Below are 12,858 nucleotides of genomic sequence, written 5' to 3' on the forward strand. Positions count from 1 at the left end.
AGGAGCCTGCCTGGCTTTTCAGCTGCGCACTAGGACATGACTTTTTCACACACACACACACACACACACACACACACACACGTGCAGTGGAAATGCCAAAAGTAGGTTAAGAAGAGACACCCTCTCTGTCAGACTCAATCCTGATCCTAACAGTGTAGATAAAAGAGTGATCAATACATGGTTTTAACTGTCATTTCCCCCCTGGCAGTAGTGCAGAGAAAATGCTGATTTTGCCAGGCGCTGGTGGCTCACGCCTGTAATCCTAGCTACTCAGGAGGCTGAGATCTGAGGATCACGGTTCAAAGCCAGCCCAGGCAGGAGAGACCGTGAGACTCCTATCTCCAATAAGCCACCAGAAAACCGGAAGTGGCGCTGTAGCTCAAGTGGTAGAGCGCTTAGCCTTGAGCTGAAGAGCTGAGGGACAGCGCCCAGGCCGAGTTCAAGCCCCACGACCAACAACAACAACAACAAAATGCTGATTGTGAATGCAGCAGTCTTCTGATTACCTATACCTAGACACATACATCACGCTCCCCACCCCCATACACCTGCAGTCACCTGCCGAGCCAACGTGAGACAGCTCACAGGTCGGACAAGAAAACTTCCTCTCTCAACCCGCAAAAGAATGCTAAACACTTTCACAATGTGTTTGCACATGTTTTGATTCTCCAAGAGATGATGGCTCAGACTCCAGAGTTACGGGGACCTTATTTTGTGATACTATAATTTCTTTGCTGAGCTGAAGACTCAGAAATTACAAAGGAACACCTCCAACAATATTCTCCTTTCAAGACAGGCTCTCGTGGCTCACATCTGTAATCTTAATTCCAGCTGCTCAAGAGACTGAGATCTGAGGGTCACAGTTCAAAGCCAGCATGGGTAGGAAAGTCCATGAGACTCTTCTCTCCAATTGATCAGCAGAAAACCTGAAGTGAAGTTGTGGCTCAAGTCATAGAGTGCCATCCTTGAGCAAAAAAAGCTAAGGGATAGCATCCAGGTCCTGAGTTCAAGCCCCAGTATACACACACACACACACACACACACACACTCCCTTTTCATCTTTATTAATGCTGAGAATCCATTGAAATGAAGACTATCGACACAGCCTCTTTCAATAACACTCCATATTCTGTGAGGGCTCACAGGATTATACTAGACAGAGTTGTGTTCTTCGGAAACCATTAAGCAATACTAGGAGGAAAGAGGAATACAAAAGAAAAACATTACCCATCATAAAAATAACTTGAAAATTGTGCAATCTGACAACATTGGTTATTTGTATTGAAGTTGCTTTCAGCACTCAATTAAATATACCACACCCTAACCTCTATTGCAATCACTCCCTGCTTTTTGAATAGCAAACTAATGAGAACTAGAAAGCTTTCTGTGGATTTGGCAAGGTTTAGCATAAGTGTTTCCATTAAACCTTCATTGTTGTGACCTGTTCATTGAAGGCTACCTTTGGGGCCTGAAGATATAGCTCAGTGGTAGAGCACTTGCCAGCTATATGTATGACCCTGGGTTCTATCTCCAGCGCTGAACAGAAAAGGAGAGTTAAAACAAAGACTATTGTTTGAAGGAAAAGTTCTGCTTTCCTATACATGAAATAATGCCTGGGCCTAGTATACTTGACTGACAATATAATTTTGCTGCATTCATGATGGTGCTGTCCAAATATGTTTGGAATTATCACAGAATTTCATGTTGAACAGTTTCAAAGCAAATGCTTTCCTTTGCATATGGAGCTGAGTGGTCTCAAAATGTCCTCCAGAGAATGTTGTTTCTTCACTTCACACAATGGAAGACACTGACTGTGTTGGCTGTGTGCCGGCTATGTTTCCGACAGGCCACATCTGGTTGCACAGCTGCTCTACCAGGTTGACATCATGGATTCAGCTTTGCCAGGGAGGAGGCTATTATACAGAGAAGCCAAGACTCCCCTGCTGCTAAGTGGCAGAGCTGGCATTTATACCCAGGCCATTTGGCCCCAGTGGAGAGGTTGAGGGGGTTTAGTGGGGCATTGATAAGAATGGGGAGTTCAGTTGGGAAGTATTCCAAGAACTGACATCTCCAGGTCTACTGGAGCCTGAGAGGTAAGATTACTGATGGCCTAACAGCAGGTGGGGAAGGACTTTGGCTTGAGGGGCTAGATTGCAATCTAGAAAACTGAGGAAGAGACCTCAAAAGAGAGCTTTAGCCACTGAGGGCATGAATGGAAGCCATGAAGACAGTGACTGAACCAAAGGAGTCAGGGCTGGAGATGTAGGTAGGTGAATTAGTGCCAGGCCCTGGACTCCATCCTCACGCTGAGAAAAAATAGAATCCGTGGAATCAAAGGGGTCAAGGAAAGTCTTCGGGTATTAATGGACTAGTGAGAAGAATTAAATGTAATGAGGGTACTGGGTCTCACAGGCTCTAGCTTGGACACGTGGTGGATGATAGGGAATTGGCTTTCACTGGTACCAGCTTGTCTTCATGGTAGAGACCAGGAAGTTCCACCTTCAGGTGAGGCGTGTACCTGAATTCCTAGAGGCAGGCGTGGGGATTTAGATGGCTGGTTACTGGACCTTGAACTCATGAGACACTCAAGTTTCCTGTGACCCAGCCCCCTGACTCTGACCCTATTTAGGCCAGGACTACTAGCTCAGATGCCTTTATACCATGTTACTGTCTCCTGGCTCTCCTCCAGTCACTCAGATCTCAGCCTCCTAAGTAGCTAGGATTACAGGTACCAGCCACCAGCCGCCTGGCTACTTAGAACTCTTGCTGTAGCTGTTCCTCTTCACTTCAGCGTCCCACTTCACCTCTCTATTGGAGCTGATCTGGTGTGTTGGTATTGTTTTTTGCTCTTTCTTTCCTCTTCTGCCCTCATAGCTAAGTTTTTCTAACAGTGTTAAGTGTATTCGAGTGGTTGCAGGTCTTTGTGACAAGAATCCACCTGCAGTTGTTGGCTTTCCAATAAAAACTCCTGATTCAACCTCTCCAAATGTGGTTTCTCTGTTTCTTTTGACTGCGTTCCCATACAACAAAATCAAAACAAAATAGATAAGCCTTTTTGAGTAGAGAAAACACAGAAATAGGGATTTTGGAAGGCTACTATAGAGAAACCTCAGCTCTGTGCTGGAGACAGTGGGGTTGGTGTGATGGTGGTGGTCGCTGTATTATGTAAGATCATCAGGAAAGACCACAGACAATGGTTTGGTTTTGTTTTTTTTAACAGAGACTGGAAGGAAAAGAGGGACTGAGCTTTTGAATATGTGAAAACAGAGTTCTCAGGCAGAGGGGAACAGGAATGACAAGTATTCTAAGCAGCTGGGCTCTGGTGGCTCACGCCTGTAATCCTAGCTACTCAGGAGGCTGAGATCTGAGGATCACAGTTCGAAGCCCATCCTGGGCAGAAAAGTTCCCGGGAGATTCTTATCTCCAATTAACTACCCCAAAACTGGAAGCTGTGGCTCAAAGCAGTAGAGCAGTAGCCTTGAGCAAAAGAGCTCAGAGATCGCATCCCAACCCCATGACCTACAAAAGAAAAAAAAAAAAAAAAGTCCTGAACAAAGGTTTGCTGGGAGTGTTAGAGGAAGCATCTGAAGCAAGCATCTGAGATTCAGTCTACACATACAGTGCTTACTAGGGAGTGCTGTTGGGAGGGAAGCAAACCTGGGCAGAGGAAGATAAGCTGTAACACAGTCCCGGGGAATGCTTCTGACAACCACATGGGGATCTCTGAATTCTACTGGCATGGAAAGGGGATGGGCTAGGCTACTGAGGGAAGCTGGTCTCCCAGCCACCACACATGGGTACTGTCTGCCAGCAGCTGTCTTCTATCTCTGGGTGACCTGGGAAGTATATGCTGGTACAACTGGGGCAGAGTAAGCAAGGACTGAAGATGATCTCAGAGAAGGGTGTGGAAATCAGAGCATGTGGGCTCTTGTAGGTTAAGACCAAGGAGGGCTTTCAGGCCACAGGAGATGGGAGTCATTGAAGGGTTTTTGTTTTGTTCTGTCCCTGTACTAGGGTTTGAACTCAGGACCTTGAGCTCTTAGCTTTTCTGTTTAAGGCTGGTGCTCTACTCCCTGAGCTCACCTCCACTACTGGGTTGTTGCTAGTTAGTTGGAAATAAGAATCTCATGATTTTTAGATTTTAGTAGCTAGGATTACAGGCTTGAGCTCCTCAGGACCAGCACCATGGAGAGACCTGTTAGTATAGACAGCAGTCATAAAAAGTTATTGAAGGGCTGGGAATGTGGCTTAGTGGTAGAGTGCTTGCTTAGCATGCATGATACCCTGGGTTCAATTCCTTAGTACCACATAAGCAGAAAAGGCCAGAAGTGTTGCTATGGATCAAGTGGTAGAGTGCTATCCTTGGGCAAAAGAAGCTCAGGGACAGTGCCCAGGCCCTGAGTTCAAACTCCAGGACTGGCAAAAAAAAAAGAAGTTATTGAATGTGTTTGGATATATTTTGGAGGTAATATGATATATAGGTGAATTTGATATGGAAATGCAAGAAAACAAAAACGAGGCCAACTCCAATTATGCCTCGGGATAGCTAAAAGGATGCAGTCACCATTATTGATCCCTGTAAGCTGTGTGTATTAGCTTCTCTATTGCTGCTGAAACAAATCACCAGAAACATAGTGCTAAGCTTAAATGTAATTTTTTCTGGTTCTGTAGGTATGATATCTAAAGTCAAGGTATTGATTTTAGATGTGTCCTTTCTAGGGGTTTCCAGGGGAAACCTGCTCCTTTGTTTTGTCCATTTGCCTTCACTCCTTGGCATGTGGCCAAAGAATGAGAATACAATTCCTTTTTCTCTCTCTGACTCACATCCTCCTGGCTCCATCTTAAAAAAGGATACTTGAGCTAAGAGCCAGTGGCTATTGCTTGTAATCCTAGATACACAGGAGGCTAAAATCTGAGGATCAAGGTTTGAAGCCAGCCCAGGCAGTAATTCAGTCGTTCATTTGCGATGAGAGTCTCGGAGCTTATTGCAAAAGAACCACCAAAAAGCCAGAAATGGAGCTATGACTTAAGGGTAAAGTAGTAGAGTACTAGCCTTGAGAGTAAAAACTCACAGCACCCAGTCCCTGAGTTCAAGCCCTAGGACTGGTACGTGCGTGTGTGTGCGTGCGCATGTGCGTACACACACACACACACACACACACATTACACTTGAATGCAGCAGTGGCTCTGTGCCAGTGGCTCATACCGATAATCCTAGCTACTCAGGAGGCTGAGATGTAAGGATTGTTGTTCAATCACAAGAAATTCCATGAGACTCATATCTTAAATTAACCACCAGAAAAACCGGAAGTGGTGCTATGGCTCAAAGGGGTAGAGTGCTAGCCTTGAGCAAAAAAGCTCAGGGACAATGCTTTGGCCCTGAGTTCAAGCCCCATGACTGACTAGTAGTACTCACTAGACATGATGCTGAAAATGAACTATACAACTTGTGGGTGGGGATGAGAGGGAAAAACTGGGAAGGGGTGATGTTGCCCAGAACCAAAATGTATTCTTTACCTGATTTATGTAACTATAACCTCTCTGTGCATCACTTTTATGATAAAATTTGTTTAAGTTTAAAAAATATACTTGAGGTTACATTGAGGCTGATCTTCTCATTCCAAAGATTTTTAACTCAATCACATCTTTTATCACATGAAACCACATATCACATATTCACAAGTTCTAAGGATATAGCTATTTGCCATCTTTGGGAGACAATAATTCGCACAGTGAAAAGGGCCAGTTTTGTGTGGTAGAAGAAGCATTCAAATATGGGCATATTCGTTTGAGATGTCCAAGTAGATACCTCAAGTCCACTTTGGGATAGATGAATCTGGAGTTCAGAAGAGAGGGGGCTACTTGGATATGAATTTGGCCATTTTTGTGATATATATAAAGCCATACTACCATTTCAAGAGGTGGCAAGTATCCTTATCAGTAAGACGAGAAATCTGTGGTTTGAGCTCCAGAATATTCTGATGGCAGGGGACTGGAGAGATAAGGAGAATCAACCAAGATTGACAAAGACAACATGAAAGAATACAGTTCAGAGGCCGAATGAGGAGAAGTCTGGCAGCAGAAAGTACAAGTATTGGGCTACTGGGAGGTGGAGTAAGATGAGGACTGAGCAGAGCCCATTGAATTTGGCTGGTAACATTGACCAAAGGCATGTTGGGAGATGAAAGCCTGATTGAAACAGTCAAGAAGTAAAAGAGGAAAGGAATTGGAAACAATCACAATGGACAGTTTCTTCAAAGGTTCTTCTTTTTTTTTAATCAGAAAAAAATGAGCAGAGATGGGGTAGTAGCTGGAGTGAATTTAAGATCAAGAGAGAGCCAGTAAGCCAAAGTCTTCCACAGGGAGCTCTGGTTCCAGAATCTAGGCTGGGCTGGACTGAATCTACGGGTTGATACCATGGTTTGGCTAAATGTTCCCAAAGGCCCGTGTGTTAAAGGCTTGGTCCCCAGTCCATAGCACTGCTAAAAAGCAGTGGAAACTTTGAAAAGTGGGGCCTTCCAGTCATTGGAAGCATCTTTTTGAAGGGGACACTGGGATCTCAGCCTCTTCTGCTTTCTCTCCTTCATATCCTAAGGTGAATGATTTTTGCTACCTCATGCAAGCCCCAAAGCAACCAGGCCAACACTAAAATGTCTCAAAACCTGAACCAGATGACAGGGTGCCAGTGGCTCATGTTTATAATCCCAGCTTAGGAGTCTGAGATCTGAGGCTGCGTTTCAAAGCCTCCCAGGCAAGAAAGTCTATGAAACTTCTGTCTCCAATTAACCATCAAAAAAAAAAAAAATCTAGAAGAGTTGTGGCCAGCCTTGAGTGAAAAAAAGCTAAAAGACAGTGCCCTGGCCCTAAGTTCAAGGCTCAGTTACACACACACACACACACACCTCAAAGTAAACCTTTTCTCTTTATAAGCTTACCATCTTAGGTATTTGCCACAGTAAGGGAATACTGGCCAAAATAAACCTTTTCTCTTTATAAGCTTACCATCTTAGGTATTTGCCACAGTAAGGGAATACTGGCCAAAGTAGATTCAGGATGACAGGGTGAGGAGACCTCACTCATCCAGGCATTCAGACACGATGAGCAGAGGAAGTAGAGGAGCAACGCCTGTGCACTTACTCTTCATCTAATCATCAGCTTCCTTTAGATGCTAAAACGTTAGATACGAAAGGGATTTTTTTTGAAAACTTAATCCTGTATTGGACAAATTACTTAAAGGAAGCAAATGGACATTTCTTTTTTTGCAGTCCTGGGGGGCTTGAACTCAGGGCCTGGGCACTGTTCTTGAGTTTCTTTTTTGCTCAAGACTAGTACTCTACCACTTGAGCCACAGTGCTACTTGCAGCCTTTTCTGTGTATGTGGTGCTGAGGAATTGAACCCAGGGTTTCACGCATGCTAAGCAAGCACTCTACCACTGAGCCACATTCCCAGCCCAAGTGGAGTTTTTTTTTTAATGTGAAAAGTCTTCTCCAAATATAACTGTGCTATGAGAATTTCCATGTATCAGTTTTTCCAAAAGCAGGGAACACCTATAATTACACTTTTGGTTCTCTACTCCATTCAAACACAAAGTTAAACAGCATTATATAATATGTCTGTCAAAGTACCACAAACCTTTTTTTAAAACTGAGACTGTTCACAATCAGTCTGTGAGATGACAATGTGATATGTAGTTTTCCAAAGCTAAAACACTGTGCAGCAAAGTTATTTTCCAGATGTTCTGAATCAAGGCCCAGCCAAGCCTGGGAGATGGCAGTGAAGCCAGGGAGGAATTCTGAGCCAGAAGGCCAGTCACCCTCACTACCCAAGGAATCACATCAGAAGACATAAGGAAGAGTTTGAAGGCTTGGGGAAAAGCTTTAAGGAATTGAAGAGTTGAATTGCTGGCATGCTGAGCCCAGTAAACATGGGAAGGAGGACAAAGGGCATGTTCCCCACAATGCCTGCAGAGATGAGGCCACAGCTACAATTTACACTAAGCAAAAAGTATCTATCTTGTGCTAGAGAGTCAATTGGAAGAAAGACATCTTCAGCAGAGCAAGCTACATACTGTTCCCCCTCCCTTCCTCCCCATTTGGACCATGCAGCTCTTCTGTCTAGCTCTAGCAATGTCTTCATTTTTCAGGAGTGACCTGAAAACACATTTGGTCAGGACAGCCTTTCTGAACCCTCTCATTCTATCTGAATCCATTTGTGGAGCCAATGAATTACCAAGTGTCAACTATTCCTTTGGGTATAAACTTAGAATACAAACTTAAAAATAAAGGATATAAGCACATCTTTTTGTTTGTTTGTTTGTTTTTGGGTCTGGTCGTGGGGCCTGAACTCTGGGCCTGGGCGCTGTCCCTCAGCTCTTCAGCTCAAGGCTAGCACTCTACCACTTGAGCCACAGCACCACCTCCGGCTTTTTTTCTTTTTGCTTATGTGGTGCTGAGGAATCGAACCGAGGGCCTCATGCATGCAAGGCAAGCGCTCTACCACTGAGCCACCTTCCCAGCCCAATAAACACATCTTTAAACAAGAAAGTAATGAGACTGTGATGGTGAGCCTTATTGCTGACACAGTCCCACAACTGAGAAAACAACTTAAGGGAGGAAAGCTTTATTTCAGATCACCAGTTCAGAGGTTTCAGTCCATCTCACTTAGCTGTATAGCTTCTAGGCCCTGCAGGGTGAGACAGAGAACATCATAGTAGAGAGCATTGTGAAGAAAAATGACTTCACGCATGGTGTGCAGGAGGCAAAGAGCAAGCAGAAGATGTTCAATTGGAGGGCACACTCAACCACACCCAGGGACCTATTTCCTCTCACTAGGCCCACCTCCGGGTTGCCACCAGCTCTCAATAATTATGATTCCATCTATGGATGAATCCACTGATGAGACTAGACTCCTCAAGGTGCAAATACTTCTCTAAAGTTCATCAGCTGGCAACCAAGCTTGTAACACATGAGTCTAGGACATTTCTTCTTCTTATTTTTAAGTAGCTATACAAATGGGTTTCAAGTCAACATATCAATTTATGAGAACAATGCATCTTTTGTTGCTGGTGGTGGTGGTGGTGGTCATACAGCTTGAACTCAGGGCCTGTGGGCTGTCCTTAAGCGTTTGTGCTCAAGGCTAGCACATTGATCCACAGCTCCACTTCTGGTTTTCTGATGCTTAATTGGATCATGGGTTTTCCTGCCCTGGCTGTCTTTGAACCACAATCCTCAGATCTCTGCCTCCCAAGTAGCTAGGATTACAGGTGTGAGCCACCAGTGCCCAGCCCAGAACAGTGTATCTTGATCAATGTCTCCCCTTCCATCATTTCCACTTAGGGTTCTTCCCCATCTATCTTACCTAGGATATTTTACATTAAAACTGTAACATTTTACCTCTGATTGCCAAAGGCTCACAACTATCCCAGGATACAAAAGGCATTCAGACCATCTCCAAGGGTTTCCAAAGTCTTAACAGTTCAAGCACCATTCAAAAGATCAAGTCTGAAGACTTTTCTGAGCCTCAGGGCATACTACTAACTGTGGGTCCCTACAAAAAAAATAAGAAAAGCAAGTTATATGCTTCCAAAATATAATGGCTTCAGAAAGCCAAATTACAACCTAAAATTGGGCCAAGGCAAGACCAAATTTTAGAGAGGAACATAGTAAATGCAATGACTCCCCATCTGTCTTCTAGGGCATGTGGTTTGATCTGAAGGCCTTGGACAGCCCTGAACCTACAGCTTTGCTGGCTGCAACCTACATGGCCTCTCTTCTGGCCTGCTCTGCTTACTACCTGTAGCTTTCCTCGAACGATCTTCCACAATCAGGACATTTCTAAATTCCTGAGGTCTCCATTGCAGCTTAAGCTCCATCCTCACAACTTCACACATTTCCCTCTCCTGTGCTAGAAGAAGGGATCTGGCCCTGCCGTGCTAAAAGCAACTCATAATATCCATGTCATGGCCTAAAAACGGAGACGTTTCAAAATGTTCTCCATCACATTAACTTGTCTGTTTCCTCCATTAGGTTCACTAGTCAATCATCATTAAATTCAGCTTCACATGAAGTCTCAGGGCCTAGACAAAATACAGACAAGTTATTTGCCAGAATGTAATATGAATTGCCTCCAGCTCAATCTCCAATAGAGTCCTCATTTTCATCTGAAACCTCATGAACACAATTTTTACCACCTGAATGCCTTTTGGCCTTGGTCTCCTGAGCTCTCACCAGAATCACCCATTAAACTCTACCTATGGCAAAGCAAGCTTCTCCTAGCCAGCCTTTCCAAATTGCCAAATCCCTCCCACAATGCTAGTTCCAAAGGCACCTGAACAACACGGTTTGATAGTCATAACATTGGCCTCACTTCTGTGGAACCAATTCTCTGTGTTAATCACTTCTGTAACTGGGACTAAATACTTGAGATAGGCAGTTTAAAGGAAGAAAGTCTTCCTAGTTTCTTGGTTTCCAAGATTTCAGCCCATGACCAACTGGCTCTATTGCTTTTAGGCCTGAGGCAAGGCAGAAATACTATAGCAAAAGGGCCTGGCAGAAGAAAGCCGCTTACCTTGTGGCAGCCTAGAAGCTGAGAGAGCGAAGAGGAAGGGTACTTCATATCCTATTAGCCACAGGCTTTCCTAAGCATGGCAGTTCGAAGTCAGTCCAGGTAGAAAAGTTTGTGAGATTCTTATCCCCAATTAACCAGCAAAAAGTCAGGCTGGAGATATGGCTCAAGAACTAGAGCACCAGCCATGAACTAATCTAGTGAGAGAGCAAGGCACTGAGTTAAAGCCCCAGAATCAGAAAAAAAGAAAAGAAAAATTATAGAACCTCTTTAAGCTTCAGCTTCCCCATATGTGAAATGGGGATGAGACTATACTTCAGATCAAATGAGAATGTACAAAAAAAAGCATATAAACACACTGGCACATGGTAAAAGTTCAATGTAAGTCAGGCACCAGTGGCTTATACCTGTAATCCTAACTTCTCGGAAGGCAGAAATCTGAGGATCTAGGTTTGAAGCCAGCGTGGGCAGGGGAAAGTCTGTAAGACCTTTATCTCCAATTAACCATCAAAAATCTGGAAGTAGAGCTGTGGATCAAGTAGTAGAGGACTAGTTTTGAGCAGAAAAGCTTGGGACAGTGTGATAGTCCTAAATTCAAGCCCTAGGATTAGCAGGAAGAAGAAGAGGAGGAGGAGGAAGAGGAAAAGGAGGACTGTGCGCATGTACTTAGCATGCCCAAGGCCCTGGGTTAGACTCACAGCACCAAAAAGGAAGAGGAAAAGGAGAAAAAGACAAAGAGGAGGAGGAAGAGAGCTAATGTAGATTTCTAGGGATTTACAGTTTAGAATGTCACAAATGGAGAAGTAATACTGAGATCCCTTGTGGCAGAATCCCAGGGCCCTCCTAGAATTCCTGATTCAGAATCTGATTTTAACACAATACCTGGATGATTCTCAGGCAGTGTACAGTCTGAGAAAGCACTGTCCTCCTCAGTAACCATGAGACACAAGAATCATCCATTCCATCTGTATGGGAAGCCTGTGCTAGACAGGAGGGCGGAGGGATGCAGGTTGAACACCTCCACGCCGAGCCCCCATTTTTCTGCTTGCTTTTGCTGTCTCTTCCTTCCCCTTACTTAATCTAAAGTCCAGCTTGTGAACATAATCAAGTCCCTCCCTCTACATCCACAGTTATTGTGTAACATGACCACACTGACACACACCTCCCTTCACCATTAGTGAATAGCATGAATCTATTCATCTATTCGTACATTTATATATTCATATATTATTACATTTATATATTTGTAATAAAGATGATCTAAAATACATCTACTGCCAGTTGGCTCCAATTGCACAACAGGGGAACAAAACCCAGGTGCAGTGCACTGTCATCCTAACAACACCCTTCTAGTTTCATAACAACCATTGTCTCTGACTTGGCTAATCTAGCTATATACCAAATGGGAAATCTTTTTTTTTTTAATTTTCCTTACCTTTTTTTGTTTTGTTTTGTTTTCAGTGATAGGAGATGGAACCCAGGTCCTCCTGCAAGTTAGGCAAGTGCTTTAGCACTGAGCCACATCCTCAGTTCCCCAATTGGTTAATCTTCTGTGAAGACATTACCTTGTTATAAACTTTTTATTCTATCTTTGTGTGTGTGTGTGTGTGTGAGAGAGAGAGAGAGAGAGAGAGAGATAAAGCAGTCAACCTCAACCTCCTCCATCCCTATACCCAAGGGAAAATTGGAAAAGCAAACCATCGACATGGACACCATCTACAACAGAAAAAGAAACCTTTTGTTGTTGTTAAAATTTTTGTTTGAAATAAGCCATGTGAAAGTATGCCTGAAAAAATGAACACAAATCTTCTTTGGAAAATACAGTTTATATCCAGGCACACAAATCACTAGGGATAGATTCCAAGGAAGATGAGCTCATAATGAAAGTATCTCAGAACACACAAGCTGTCCTGCATAAGAGCCAACAGATCCTGAAGGATAACTTGTTAATGAAAAACTATTGAGCTACATATATAAATTCAATGTAATCCTATACATCTCAGCATTTTTTAAAAGAAATTGACAAGATCATTCTGTTCTCTACATAATTCCCCCTCTCTCCTTCCCCCCTATCAGTCATGGGACTTGAATTCTGGGCCTAGGTGCTGTCCCTAAACTCTTCAGCTCCAGGCAAGCACTCTACCATTTGAGCCACAGGGCCACTTCTGGTTTTCTAGTGGTTAATTGGAGATAAGCGTCTCACAGACTTTCCTGCGCAGGCTGGCTTTGAACTGTGATCCTCAGATCTCAGCCTCCTGAGTAGCTAGGATTACAGGAGTGAACCACCAGCACCC

The sequence above is a fragment of the Dipodomys ordii genome, unplaced genomic scaffold, assembly GCF_000151885.1.
Source record: "Dipodomys ordii isolate 6190 unplaced genomic scaffold, Dord_2.0 Scaffold130, whole genome shotgun sequence".
Taxonomy (NCBI): Eukaryota; Metazoa; Chordata; class Mammalia; order Rodentia; family Heteromyidae; genus Dipodomys; species Dipodomys ordii.